This window comes from Phyllobates terribilis, unplaced genomic scaffold (assembly GCF_046119375.1).
Source record: "Phyllobates terribilis strain yellow unplaced genomic scaffold, ASM4611937v1 Scaffold_12__6_contigs__length_324123572, whole genome shotgun sequence".
In the NCBI taxonomy this organism is placed as follows: domain Eukaryota; kingdom Metazoa; phylum Chordata; class Amphibia; order Anura; family Dendrobatidae; genus Phyllobates; species Phyllobates terribilis.
Window position 1 is genome coordinate 291,932,261 of NW_027362772.1, and position 15,262 is coordinate 291,947,522.

Consider the following 15,262-nt stretch of genomic DNA (forward strand, 5'->3'; position numbering starts at 1 on the left):
ATTTTGCCAAATTTTCCCAAGAAATTAGAATTGCGTGAAGCTCAATACTGGAAAGGTTGTAATTGCTGGAAAAATACATGTGGAGGAGGGGGGAGAAAGAGAGGACCCTGCTGACCATAAAAACGTACACCCTACAGAAGAGAGAGAGGATCTTGCTGATCATAAGAGCTTATACTCTACAGAAGAGAGACAAAGAGAGAAAGGACCCCGCTGACCATAAGAGCTTATGATGCACCCCCGGGCCGTGGGGTACTCGGTGCCGGTCTGGTCAGTGCAGGGGATGTCACAGTGGCAGTGACCCGGTCCCTGACCAAGGGCGGTCAATAAAAGGGGAATAAAGTAAAAGGAATAAAGTTTTTATATATAATGTTCGTGACACCACCTGTGGTATGCGGCTATATGGAGCCGCCCCTGCGGTGCAGATCCTCTGGAGCTGATGGTGACGCAGCAGAGCTGGTACAGTGTGACGCCCAGCTACGCTTGGTATCACAGATCCTGGAAGAGTGCATTGATGGATTCCTCCACAAGAGGCCCCCATAACCATTCACACATCTCCACCTTCCACCTCCGACCACCAGAGGGAGCCCGATAGTAATAGATAAATAGGGAAGGTGGAGCCAGGCAGCAGTTAGTTTAGACTGGAGTCGAAAGAGAGCAAACCTGTTGAGAGAGTTCCTGCAGTAAAGAAGCCTGAGAAAGGTTAGTCTGCAGTGGAGCACAGTCCATACTCAGTTATAGCTCGGAGAGGTGAGCTTTAAGTGTGCCGGCGCCATAAGATTGGTGAAGCGCGGCAAGCTGCCGTTAGTGTGTATAGCATAGTGAGGGCCGGAGTAGGCCGAAGGCGAGTGGAGAGTTAGTACATAGGGGGAAGAGGAGCTTAACTAGCTCACTCTGAAGAAGAATTTACCGGACACTGGGTACGAAGGTTACTGGGATCTCTATGACCCAGTAAGATATAACCGGAATCCCTGGGGAAGTCCCAGGATCGCTAAAGTGCTGATACATAACAGAGCCAGGAGACACATAGGCCCGCAGCTAAGGTGCATGTACTCCAATAAAAGGCCCTACCACAAGGTCAGCCAGCGCAGGACAGAGACAAAGTTAGGCCTAGCTCCAGGCAGGTCAGAAACTTACTATGCAGAGGCAAGAAACAGGAGCCCCAAAACCCGCTCATTGGGGAGGATCCTGATATGCACCTTCACCCTACAGTGCTCCGGGACATGCCTGAATTTCCATCAGTAAAAGGTACTGAAGTGACTATCGTGTCTGTCCCTGTTCTTGCTCAGACACGGCTGGGTCTCGTCTGTCCTGCATTCCCCCTTAATACACTGCCGTGAGGCCTGCCTCCTCCTGTGGGTTGCTATACCATCGAGCTGCCTTATCATCAGCCTCAGTGGACTGCACAGCGCTGGTGATCCTCACCAGAAGCCACAGGTGGCGTCACGAACTTTCATAAACTTAAAAAATAAATATCCACCCTTTTAAGGAGAGACCCCAGGGTACGGGCCCGGGAGCCGACCACCGCGACATCCCCAAGACAAAGGCCCGGGTACCGAGTAATCCCCATCCCCCTGGGCGAGTCAACAGCTCTCCACAGGTAAAGCATTAGCTCCTGGATGGTGCAGTGATGTTATAGATGAGGTAGATGTTGCTGTGCAGTTTAGTGCAGGGAATGGCACAGATAATAATTCCAGGACACAGTGGGGTACAGTCTTCAAGGTTTACTCACAGTTGTTGAACTCCAGGTTACCAGTACCAGGGTAACCTTCCACGTCATCCTGCGTTCACCAAGGAAGGGGTTCAGCAATCTCTCAAGTAACTCAGGAGTACTTAAACGGGACCCTGTTCTATGTGCCTTCCTCGGTCGTCTTCATGCGCAGGCTCTCACCCTCCTGCCCTGCGCCTCGCATCCAGTGTCCCTCGAACCTGTTGTTCCCTGAATCCTATGTGGCTACCTTTTTAGTGATGTAGTTGCGGTTGTGAGCAGCTGCACCCTGAAAGTACAGAAGCCTCCGGTTTCTAGCTGAGCCTTGTAGTTCTCCACTAGCTAGGGGCCGGTCCCCTTTGCAGCCTGATCCCTCAACGTTCCTGCAGATTAGGGCGCATGGGAGGCATCTGCACTTCCCATGCCCCTAGGATCCCTTCTGTTCCTCTTACAGCCCTCCTCTGCTCCCTTCCTCATCCTGCCAGTCCTCCTGGGCCTCTCTCTCTAGGCCCACTCCTCTGAGCAGAGCTCCTACAGAGCTCCAGCTCCCAACACTCTCTCCTCAGACTGAACTCACTCTCTCAAGATGGCTCCCCTTTTTATACAGCTACTGAAGTGCTCCCCTAAACTACTTCCTCCACCCACACCCACTACATGGTTCCACCCTCCAACTAGGGACCAGGGACTGTGCTCTCCCTTAGGAGCAATCTCGCCCTTCCCTCTGAAGTGGAGTGTAATGGATGCAAGTATGTGGGTCCCGGGCAGTACTCCATCCTTACCTGAGAGTGGGATACCACACCTCTGGATGAGATGCAGTACCTCTGTGGCGACTGAACCCGCAGGGGCGCCACACTTACACTCTACAAAAGAGAGAGAGAGGGCCCCGCCGACCATAAAAACTTATACTCTACAAAGAGATCATAAGAGCTTACACTCTACAGAAGAGAAAGAGGAACCCGCTGACCAAAAGAGGTTACACTTTACAGAAGAGAGATAGGATCCGACTGACCATAAGAGCTTATACTCTACAGAAGAGAAAGAGGATTCGGCTTATACTCTACAGAAGAGAGCTATAAGAGCTCACATTTTAGAGATGAGACAGAAAGAGGATGCTATTGACGATAAAAGATTACACTCTACTGTACATAAAAGAGAGGGAGAGAGAGGACACCACTGATAATAAGGGCTTACACTATACAGGAAAGAGAGAGTGGACACCTTTGACCACAGAATTTTACACTTTACAGATGATAGGGACTTACATTGTGACATAGAGAAGAAAAACAACTCTGATGTACAAACTAAGCTCCGCTGGGAACCGTTGATCTGTGATGGCCCCGGTACTGACCACCACTGTACAAGGTATGAAAATCCACTAGATGTCATAGATGCAGGGCATTATTGGGAAGCCAGTAAACCTCACAATATGATGTTAGCATGCTCTCTAATGCTTCAGCAAGTGTCAGAAATGGCACCAGGCAAGTTGTCTTTTGCAAACTCGAATCTCAAAGTGTTCAATTCCGTGTGAAGCTGCGAATTTCAAGAAATTCAACTCAAACTTGATCCACGGCGGATTGAGAACCTCATGTCTAATTATCAACTATGATTTATGAGCCATTAATGGTCTTATTGTAGCTCAATAATATATCGAGCTTTAAAGGAGTTATCTGTGCATTCAAAGACACACATTCAGCTTAAGAAGGCGCTGGCATTGTGTTGGAATAATACATATTAATCTGTATTACCACAAAATTTTTTTTTTTTTTTTTTTTTTTTTTTTTTACCAGGATATATTATAATCACCCAGTAAAACATGAAGTACCAAAAATAATTTTAAAATAAATATTTTATTTTAGACATGTTAAAATCCAGAATTAAAGCATAAAAAGAGAAAGGTACCAAACATAAGGAGGCAGGAGAAAATATTGAAATCTTTGGGAATGCTTGAGTAGTCTTATAAAAATTTAATTATGCTGTGAATGAAGCACTCATCATAAATATAAGGAGTATACTAGTGTTATATATAGCAGCATGCAGTATCAAAAAAAGAATTGATTCATTATATCACACATTGGACCGAATCAACAGGGCAGCAGTGCTATAGCATACTGGTGTATACCAGTGCTTTCGTGCACAGAGGTGCATAGATCAGCACTTTTCATTAATTGCATAACCAGCACCTGCGGCCGAAGTGATCCAGTGCATGTAAATAAATAAATAAATAAAGATCTCCTGCTGTCACTAGCACCTAATAATAGATGGGTACATTCAATACACAGGCATATCTAAACAATAAAGTGTGAAGTACTGATTCCATACCAATGTAGATACTCCTGCTTCCTGCCCCGACGCGCACGTTTCGCATTAGCTTCTTCGGGAGGCGTGTCACACTGAGGGGTGTGCTCGTTTTTTATATGGCAACCAGCCAATGAGGGGATAGTGGGCGGAGACAAAACCAATGACGCTCACAGCGTGGACCCAATGGCGCGTGCGAAGATTGAGGCGGCATCCCGGAAAAGAGTCCCGTGACCGGCGGTCACATGCTAGATGACGCTCTCGCTCTCAACAAACAGTGAAAGCGAGGCGTGATCCGCATTAAAAGACCACGGTACTCAGGACTCGGAGCCGCAACAGTCCGCGCACGCGCACTCACCACAAGGAGAGCAGATCATAGATTGGAGCGATAAGGAATGAAATAAATGAAGTAGAAAAAAAAACAAATAGAAGAATGAATAAATAAGAAAGAGGAATAACATAAAACTAAATAGATGTGTATGTAGAAGTGAAAGAATGTGAAAAAGGAAAGTGAAGAATGAAAGAAAAATAAAAATAAAAATAAAAAAAAAAATACATGGACTCAAACCAAATGCGGCTTAAATACTTATACCGCGGATGAATGTGTAAATAATCAGCAGATAATAATCAGGCTGATAGATTAATAACACAGTTAGTGATGTAAAGTGACAGGAGCAAACAAAAAATATAAAAATGCGTACTGATGTCATAAAGTACATATATATAATCATAACTTAAAAATCAAGGCTGTGCATTACTCACATTGGATCAACATTATAAAGTGACAATGTGTTACTCACAGCACCTAGACATTATAAAGTGACAATGCGAAATAAATTAGTTGCGGAGTAGATAATATAAAGTGACAGTGCAAACGTAAAAAGATAAACAAATGCTAAAATTGTGAAATGCATATGTGTACTTTTACACTTCAAAATAAGGTGCAATGACAATATAAAGTGACTGTGCCATAATCATATCGCATAAACATTATAAGGTGACGATACGAAAAACGCCAATCAAAAGGTATATTATAGATAGTCCAAAAAAGGAAGGTTAAAATAATTTATTCTATCCAGATTCTTCATCGTTCCGTACATCAACAGTGGTTGGCATCTGTGCATCACGGTCTCATCTCATTCATATGTGCTAAACCCCAGGTACCACATACTAAAAATTAAAAGAATAAAAATTAAAATCAAGATAAACAGCACACATAAAATGTACGGTTTCAAATCTCATATATCTCAAATAACTCATATAACTCACAGAAAGACCCCAAACCCAAAACTCTCATTCATTCCTTATCGCTCCAATCTATGATCTGCTCTCCTTGTGGTGAGTGCGCGTGCGCGGACTGTTGCGGCTCCGAGTCCTGAGTACCGTGGTCTTTTAATGCGGATCACGCCTCGCTTTCACTGTTTGTTGAGAGCGAGAGCGTCATCTAGCATGTGACCGCCGGTCACGGGACTCTTTTCCGGGATGCCGCCTCAATCTTCGCACGCGCCATTGGGTCCACGCTGTGAGCGTCATTGGTTTTGTCTCCGCCCACTATCCCCTCATTGGCTGGTTGCCATATAAAAAACGAGCACACCCCTCAGTGTGACACGCCTCCCGAAGAAGCTAATGCGAAACGTGCGCGTCGGGGCAGGAAGCAGGAGTATCTACATTGGTATGGAATCAGTACTTCACACTTTATTGTTTAGATATGCCTGTGTATTGAATGTACCCATCTATTATTAGGTGCTAGTGACAGCAGGAGATCTTTATTTATTTATTTATTTACATGCACTGGATCACTTCGGCCGCAGGTGCTGGTTATGCAATTAATGAAAAGTGCTGATCTATGCACCTCTGTGCACGAAAGCACTGGTATACACCAGTATGCTATAGCACTGCTGCCCTGTTGATTCGGTCCAATGTGTGATATAATGAATCAATTCTTTTTTTGATACTGCATGCTGCTATATATAACACTAGTATACTCCTTATATTTATGATGAGTGCTTCATTCACAGCATAATTAAATTTTTATAAGACTACTCAAGCATTCCCAAAGATTTCAATATTTTCTCCTGCCTCCTTATGTTTGGTACCTTTCTCTTTTTATGCTTTAATTCTGGATTTTAACATGTCTAAAATAAAATATTTATTTTAAAATTATTTTTGGTACTTCATGTTTTACTGGGTGATTATAATATATCCTGGTAAAAAAAAATAATAAAAAAAAAAAATTTTTGTGGTAATAATTGAATGTTCGGAAGTACTATTAATTTGGACACTTTTTGTGAAAATTTACTATTACTGTTATCCTAACAGATTGTCCTCAATATGGATTTTAAAGCCAAGGAAATTTCCTGGTTAGCTAAAGCTACTGATATTTTCAGGAAAGGTACCAGTCCTGAGTCACGCTGTGTTGCACACTCCAATCAGGAGAATCTCAAAAAATATAAGAATTTACTCTACAGAAAGACCAAACTATGGTGGACGAGGACGTCACTACATAATTATTTAGATCAAAAAATAATCCCGCGAGGCCTGAGGATTCAGACCTTTCCTGCTTTTGACCTTGACGATGAGGCCCTCATCCAAAGATGGATTAATGCGGCCAACACATGTTCTTCACAATTCATCCAAATTATAATTGATAAAAATGATCAAACAATTAAATCCACTGAGGAAGAGATTGAGGCTCTTCAACGAAAATTACAACAAGAGATGTCAAGTGACACTTTTCAGGAAATCCTAAAAAACTTAGATAAGGATTTTGAAAAATGGGAGAAAAATATTAGTCTGGATAAGCATAAAAAGTATGAACGGGACATTAATGATTTTCAGAGTGGTACTATCTTTAAATGGCAGCTAAGGAAAAATACGAACAAAAGGAATCTACCTAGAAGTATATCCAGTCAATCTCTGTCCTCCTATCCGGGGGACTTCAGCTCTGAAACTGATTCTGAAACGGGATCTAATGCCAGACAATTTCAAAAGAGGAGACCGAATACAAGAACGTACAATAAAAACTCCCGTGAGGATTCTTTGAAGGTAATTAATCTGTCTTCTCATTCCATATCTGAAACTCAAATGTCTGTCCTACAGAAAGGCTTAACGTTCTCTCCCTCGTTTCATCTAGACACATTTACGGCCATAAAGGACATACATCTATTTGCCCGCAAATTAATTCTGAAGAAATTTCACTATAAATCTGATGTTTTTGATATGTTCCCAAGTATGGAAGAACAGGAGGCTTTGGCTACTTTGCAATCTTTAGCTGAAGAAAGTTCCGCAGATGTGAATACCTTCCCTATACATCTGGTAGGTCAAACTAAAAAATTCCCGGCTCTATCCCTTGTACCGGCGGTTGAAGTTTTTACTAAAATAGTATCACGTGATCTTGAAAAACTGGCCCTTGAATCTAGAGGCCAGTCCAATTTGAGTTTCAGAGAAAGAAAAGCTATAGATGAAATGAAGGGTTGGGATGATGTGGTCTTCAAAATGGCCGACAAAGGTGGTAATGTGGTGGTATGGCCTAACTCAATGTATGAGAAACAAGCCAATAAATTACTTGGCGATCGCAAATGCTACAAAGAATTGACTTTTAATCCTACCACCGCATTTCACTCTGAACTTCTTGGCATTTTGTCATCGGCCTTTGAGGACCACATTATCCCCAAAAAACTTCTGGATCTGTATAAGAATCTGAACCCTAGGTTAGCTACACTATACTTGATTCCTAAGATACACAAAAATACGTTGGACCCTCCAGGGAGACCAATAGTCTCCGGAAACGAAAGTCTCTGTGAGACTATAAGCAAGATTGTGGATTTTTATCTCAAACCACTTGTTTCTGAATTACCTTCATTTGTTAAGGATACCACCATGGTCCTACGTCGCCTTGACAATATACAACTAAATGATAATATGCTGATTGTGACAGCAGATGTAGAGGCCTTGTATACCTCTATAAGACACAGTGATGGCCTCATGGCGGTCTCTTGGTTTCTGCAATTCAGCAATATTGATCACTCTCTAACTAAATTAATTTTGGTTTTGCTGGAATTTATACTAACTCATAATGTGTTCACTTTCAACAATAAAACCTATTTACAGCTACAGGGGACCGCCATGGGGGCATCCTGTGCTCCCGCTTACGCTAATTTATTTATGGGGTTTTGGGAACGTCAAATTTTGCAAGACGAAACAAGGCCGGGTATTGACAAAATCCACAACTGGCTTCGTTATATTGACGACCTTATGTTTATTTGGGAGGGTTCCAGTGATGAATTGAAAGTATTTATGGATAGCCTGAATTGCAATGAATACAATATCAAGCTCACGTATAAATTTGGCAGAACTGCTGAATTTTTAGATATTTTTATTTCTACTAACCCAGATGGCCAGTTATCCACCACTTTGTTCCGGAAATCCACAGCAACAAATTCCTTGCTTCATGCATCGTCATCACATCTACAATCCACCATCAATGGCATTCCAATTGGACAATTCTTACGCATTAAAAGGATTTGTTCAAATGAGGAACAATTTGAAATACAATCACATGAACTATCGGAACGGTTCAGGGCCAGAGGGTATAGCCATCGAGCAATTAGGAGAGGCTACCAACGTGCTAAAATTACTCCTAGGAATTCTTTGCTCTACAATAATCAACTCAGCAAAAAATCTTCTGTGGCTGATAATCAAGTACGCCTGATTACCAACTATCACTCTCAATGGACGGAATTTAAAAACATAATCTTGAAGCATTGGGATGTCCTCTCCACTGACCCAATTCTCAAACGAATCCTACCTGATTCACCACAGATTATTGCTAAACGCTCTCGTAATTTAAATGACATTTTGGTCCATAGTCATTATGAACCAAAGGCCCAGAAGACATCTAAATATAAAAATGGCTTTTTTCCTTGCGGTCTATGTAAGGCTTGTGGCAATTTAATCAAAACAACAAACTTCATAAACTATGACGGCTCTCGGACATTTGAAATTCGCCACCATATCACTTGTGCATCCAAGGGTGTCATCTATCTGGCTGAATGTCCCTGCAATAAAATCTATGTTGGGTTGACCAGTAGAGAACTCAAGGTAAGGACTCGTGAGCACTGCTTAGACATTGAGAAAGCCAAAACTAACACTAATGACTCTCTCCTTAAAACGATCCCCAAACATTTTAAGAGGTATCACAACTGTAACCCTCATTTATTAAAAATTAGGGGTATTGACCTAGTCACTATGGGCATTAGAGGGGGTGATTTACACAAAAGATTAGCAAAAACTGAAAGTAGATGGATTTATCGGTTGGGTTCTCTGGCCCCTCAAGGCTTGAATGAGAGTTTTGGGTTTGGGGTCTTTTTGTGAGTTCTCTGGCCCCTCAAGGCTTGAATGAGAGTTTTGGGTTTGGGGTCTTTCTGTGAGTTATATGAGTTATTTGAGATATATGAGATTTGAAACCGTACATTTTATGTGTGCTGTTTATCTTGATTTTAATTTTTATTCTTTTAATTTTTAGTATGTGGTACCTGGGGTTTAGCACATATGAATGAGATGAGACCGTGATGCACAGATGCCAACCACTGTTGATGTACGAAACGATGAAGAATCTGGATAGAATAAATTATTTTAACCTTCCTTTTTTGGACTATCTATAATATACCTTTTGATTGGCGTTTTTCGTATCGTCACCTTATAATGTTTATGCGATATGATTATGGCACAGTCACTTTATATTGTCATTGCACCTTATTTTGAAGTGTAAAAGTACACATATGCATTTCACAATTTTAGCATTTGTTTATCTTTTTACGTTTGCACTGTCACTTTATATTATCTACTCCGCAACTAATTTATTTCGCATTGTCACTTTATAATGTCTAGGTGCTGTGAGTAACACATTGTCACTTTATAATGTTGATCCAATGTGAGTAATGCACAGCCTTGATTTTTAAGTTATGATTATATATATGTACTTTATGACATCAGTACGCATTTTTATATTTTTTGTTTGCTCCTGTCACTTTACATCACTAACTGTGTTATTAATCTATCAGCCTGATTATTATCTGCTGATTATTTACACATTCATCCGCGGTATAAGTATTTAAGCCGCATTTGGTTTGAGTCCATGTATTTTTTTTTATTTTTATTTTTATTTTTCTTTCATTCTTCACTTTCCTTTTTCACATTCTTTCACTTCTACATACACATCTATTTAGTTTTATGTTATTCCTCTTTCTTATTTATTCATTTTTCTATTTGTTTTTTTTTCTACTTCATTTATTTCATTCCTTATCGCTCCAATCTATGATCTGCTCTCCTTGTGGTGAGTGCGCGTGCGCGGACTGTTGCGGCTCCGAGTCCTGAGTACCGTGGTCTTTTAATGCGGATCACGCCTCGCTTTCACTGTTTGTTGAGAGCGAGAGCGTCATCTAGCATGTGACCGCCGGTCACGGGACTCTTTTCCGGGATGCCGCCTCAATCTTCGCACGCGCCATTGGGTCCACGCTGTGAGCGTCATTGGTTTTGTCTCCGCCCACTATCCCCTCATTGGCTGGTTGCCATATAAAAAACGAGCACACCCCTCAGTGTGACACGCCTCCCGAAGAAGCTAATGCGAAACGTGCGCGTCGGGGCAGGAAGCAGGAGTATCTACTTTGGTATGGAATCAGTACTTCACACTTTATTGTTTAGATATGCCTGTGTATTGAATGTACCCATCTATTATTAGGTGCTAGTGACAGCAGGAGATCTTTATTTATTTATTTATTTACATGCACTGGATCACTTTGGCCGCAGGTGCTGGTTATGCAATTAATGAAAAGTGCTGATCTATGCACCTCTGTGCACGAAAGCACTGGTATACACCAGTATGCTATAGCACTGCTGCCCTGTTGATTCGGTCCAATGTGTGATATAATGAATCAATTCTTTTTTTTGATACTGCATGCTGCTATATATAACACTAGTATACTCCTTATATTTATGATGAGTGCTTCATTCACAGCATAAATTTTTATAAGACTACTCAAGCATTCCCAAAGATTTCAATATTTTCTCCTGCCTCCTTATGTTTGGTACCTTTCTCTTTTTATGCTTTAATTCTGGATTTTAACATGTCTAAAATAAAATATTTATTTTAAAATTATTTTTGGTACTTCATGTTTTACTGGGTGATTATAATATATCCTGGTAAAAAAAAAAAAAAAAAAAAATTTTTGTGGTAATAATTGAATGTTCGGAAGTACTATTAATTTGGACACTTTTTGTGAAAAAATATTAATCTGTATGTGTATTGCAACAACTACTGTGCTGTTCCATATGTTGTGCATATTGTGAGGTTGTTAACAAAGTTTAGTTAAAAGAAAAAAAAAAACTCCCAAAGACAGGATGCCCCCTCCTTCTCTTCCTGTGTTGTTGTTATATATGTTTTTTGATTTCCTCATGCTGCAGTAACACCAGACTCCATGCTGTGCCTATGCTGGATATGAATAAACCTACATTCTGTGTTCTAAACTCTGGATGTCACGCGGATTAATCCTCTGCTAACAGGTTATGGGCCCAGATGTACCAGAGTCACAGATCCCCAGAACACAGAGGAAAGAAAAGAAATAAAGACAGCAAACTGAGAAGAAGCAAAGATGGCCACCAGCAGCAGCTCCATGAAATTTACAGTGCCAAGTCTCACTAACCAGAATTATCAATCCTGGAAATTCAAAGTGAAAATGCTGCTGATAAGAGAAGGTACGTGGAAATACACACAGGAGCCTAAACCTGACCCAGTGCCACAGGAGTGGACAGAGATGGATCAGAAAGCACAAAGTACCATATCACTCAGTATAGATGATGACCAGATTGTGCATGTGTGTAAATGTAATACTGCAAAGAAATGTGGGAGCAGTTGCAAAAGGTACATGAGAGGATAAATTTAAGCAATAAGCTCTATCTCATGAGAAAGCTGTACCAGTCTAAGCTACAGAAAGGCCAGGATATGCAGGATTACATAAGAAGTGTTCTGGAAGTTGTAGAATGCCTGAGAGGCATTGGGGAAGATCTAAAGGACTTTCATGTGGCCGCATTACTGCTTAGTGGCCTTCCAGAGAGCTATGATACGCTTGTAGCCGCACTAGATGCGCATCCAGATGATGAGCTTACACTGGAGTATGTCAGGGGGAAGCTCATAGATGAATATAAGTGAAAGGCCGAAGGTGTAAACAGTAGGACATGCAACACAGAATCTGCTTTACAGACACAAAACCTAACTGATAACAGGAAGCACATAAAAGAAACACGTGAATGTTTTGTTTGCAAGAAATCAGGACATTTGAAAGCTGACTGCAGAGTCAGGAAAGCTAGAATGAATCAGCTGAAAAAGCAAAGCAGTCATCAAAGGGTTAAAAGTGCTGTATCTGGAGAAAATGATTCTGTGAATACTGAAACTGCATTTACTGTCAGTGCAAATACATCAAAGCATGCATGGTGTATAGACTCTGGAGCAACTAGTCACATGACTAATAACAGAGACTTCTTTGCTAAGCTTGACCAAAGTAAATCAGAGAAAGTGATTATGGCTAATGGTCAGTACATGAGTTCAGAAGGCATAGGAGATGGTTATATTGATTGTCAAATCTCACCAACACAAAGCAGGAAGATCCCAGTAAAAGATGTGCTGTATGTGCCTAGTCTTGAAAGTAATCTACTATCTGTGAAGAAACTCACAAAACAAGGAAATGAAGTTACATTTAAGCATGATAGCTGCATTATCTCAAAGGAAGGTCACACACTAGCAGAGGGAAACATCACAGATGAACTTTATCAGCTGAAATGCAAAGAGTGTGTGTATACAGCGCAACAAGAAGAGCATAAAAACTGTATTCATGTGTGGCATAGGCGTCTGGCACACAGAGACCCAGAAGCAATAAGAAAGTTGGTCCAAAAGCAACTAGCTGAGGATATTACAATTGATCTATGTAACCAGACAATGAAGTGTACTAGCTGCATCAAAGGGAAAATGTCTAGGAAAGCTTTTCCTAAGAGAATTAGTACAACAACAGCACAGCCACTAGATTTAATACACACAGATGTCTGTGGTCCAATGAGCACTCTGACTCCAGGGAATAAGAGATATTTTCTCACATTTATTGATGATCATTCAAGATATACAGTTGTCCACCTGCTTCACAGCAAGAAGGAAGTTCCAGAGAAACTTGAAATATACCTAGCTGAAGTATATAATAAATTTGGAAGAATGCCAAAGATTCTACATGCAGATAATGGGACTGAATATACAAGTAATGAGACACAGAGCATTTTAAAGAAAAATGGAATCCTATTTCAGGCCACTGTACCGTACAACCCAGAGCAAAATGGTGTCGCAGAAAGAAGGAACCGAACACTATGTGAAAGTGGAAGAAGCATGTTATTTGATGCAAATCTGCCCACAGCATATTGGGGTGAAGCAATCATAACAGCTTGCCATCTTCAGAACAGACTACCAGGTAAAGCTACAGAGAAAACTCCATTTGAGCAATGGAATAGCAGAAAGCCAAAACTACATCACATAAGAATATTCGGAAGTAAAGCATTTGTACATGTTCCCAAAGAAAAGCGAACTAAGTGGGAATCTCACGCTAAGGAAGGTATCCTGGTAGGCTACAGCGAAACCCAGAAAGGTTATAGGATTCTACACCCAGAAACAAACAAGATCACAATAAGTAGAGATGTAGTGATTGATGAGAACTTTGTATCACCCAAGTTTTGTGACATCACGCCAGTAGTCCAGCTGAAGTCACAATTACAAGACAGCAACAAGGAGGATGTAGAGGTCTGGCTGGATTCTTCAACTAATGAAGGAACAACAGAAAAATCAGGTGAATCTGAAATCAGGAGATCATCAAGATCAAACAAAGGTATACCAGCTAAACGTTTATCCTACATTGTCAAGACACTACCTGAGTCAGAGCCGCAGTCATGGGATGAAATGCAAGCACTACCTGTCCATGAAAGAACAAAGTGGATCGATGCCGCTAATGAGGAAATCAAATCGCTTCATCAACTCCAAACTTGGAAACTCACCAAGCTACCAGAGGGCAAAAAGGCAATCAAGTGCAAGTGGGTCTTCAAAACCAAATATGACTCTGAAGGTAAAGTCCACAGATTCAAAGCAAGGTTGGTCGCAAAAGGATATTCTCAAAAGTATGGCGAAGATTACGATGCTACATTTGCTCCAGTCGCTAAACAGACCACGTTCAGAGCTTTGTAAGCTGTAGCTGCTGTACAAAAGATGTATGTCAGACATTTGGATATAAAAACTGCCTTTTTAAATGGTGACATTGAGGAGGACTTATACATGACTCAACCTGAAGGTTATGTAAAAAGAGGTGAAGAGAATCTTGTTTGCAAACTACAAAAAACTCTCTATGGTCTTAAGCAATCAGCAAGAGCATGGAACACCAAGGTGAATAAAGTCTTGTTGGAAGAAGAATTTAAAAGAGGTCAAGCAGATCCGTGCTTATACACAAAATATACAGATGGAAAGTGGATGTATATTCTCTTATATGTGGACGACGTGATTGTTGTTCATCAAGACGACGCAGAAATTGGAAAAATGACGGAAATTCTGAATCAGCACTTTGAAACAAAAGACCTTGGAAGTTTGACATATTATCTAGGAATCCAAATCCAGAGAGAGGAAGATGGAAGTTTTCTTCTAAACCAAAGTGCAAAAATTAATTTGATTCTGAATCAGTTTAAAATGTCAGAGGCCAAAAGGTATATCAACCCCAATGGAACCATCCTACCTGAAGCAGGAAGGAGAAGATGACCTGTTGCCTAACAATGAGAAATATCGTCAGGCAGTGGGGGCACTTCTATACATATCAACTATGACTCGACCGGATATCACAACAACAGTTGGAATCCTTTGCAGATATGTGGAAAAACCGCGCCAAAGAGACTGGAATGCTGTTAAGAGACTTCTCCGATATTTGAAAGAAATGCAAGATGTAAATTTAAAACTATCTGCAGCAGGAGATCTAGAACTTACCGGCTATGTAGATGCGGATTGGGCTGGTGATTCGCGTGATCGTAAATCCACAAGTGAATACTTGTTTAAAGTTGGAGAAAGTTCAATCTCCTGGTCTAGTAGGAAACAAGTATCTGTTGCCTTGTCATCTACAGAAGCGGAGTATGTGTCCGCAGCCTATGCAAGCCAGGAGGTTGTTGGGCTAAGACAATTGATGGACGATCTTGGCA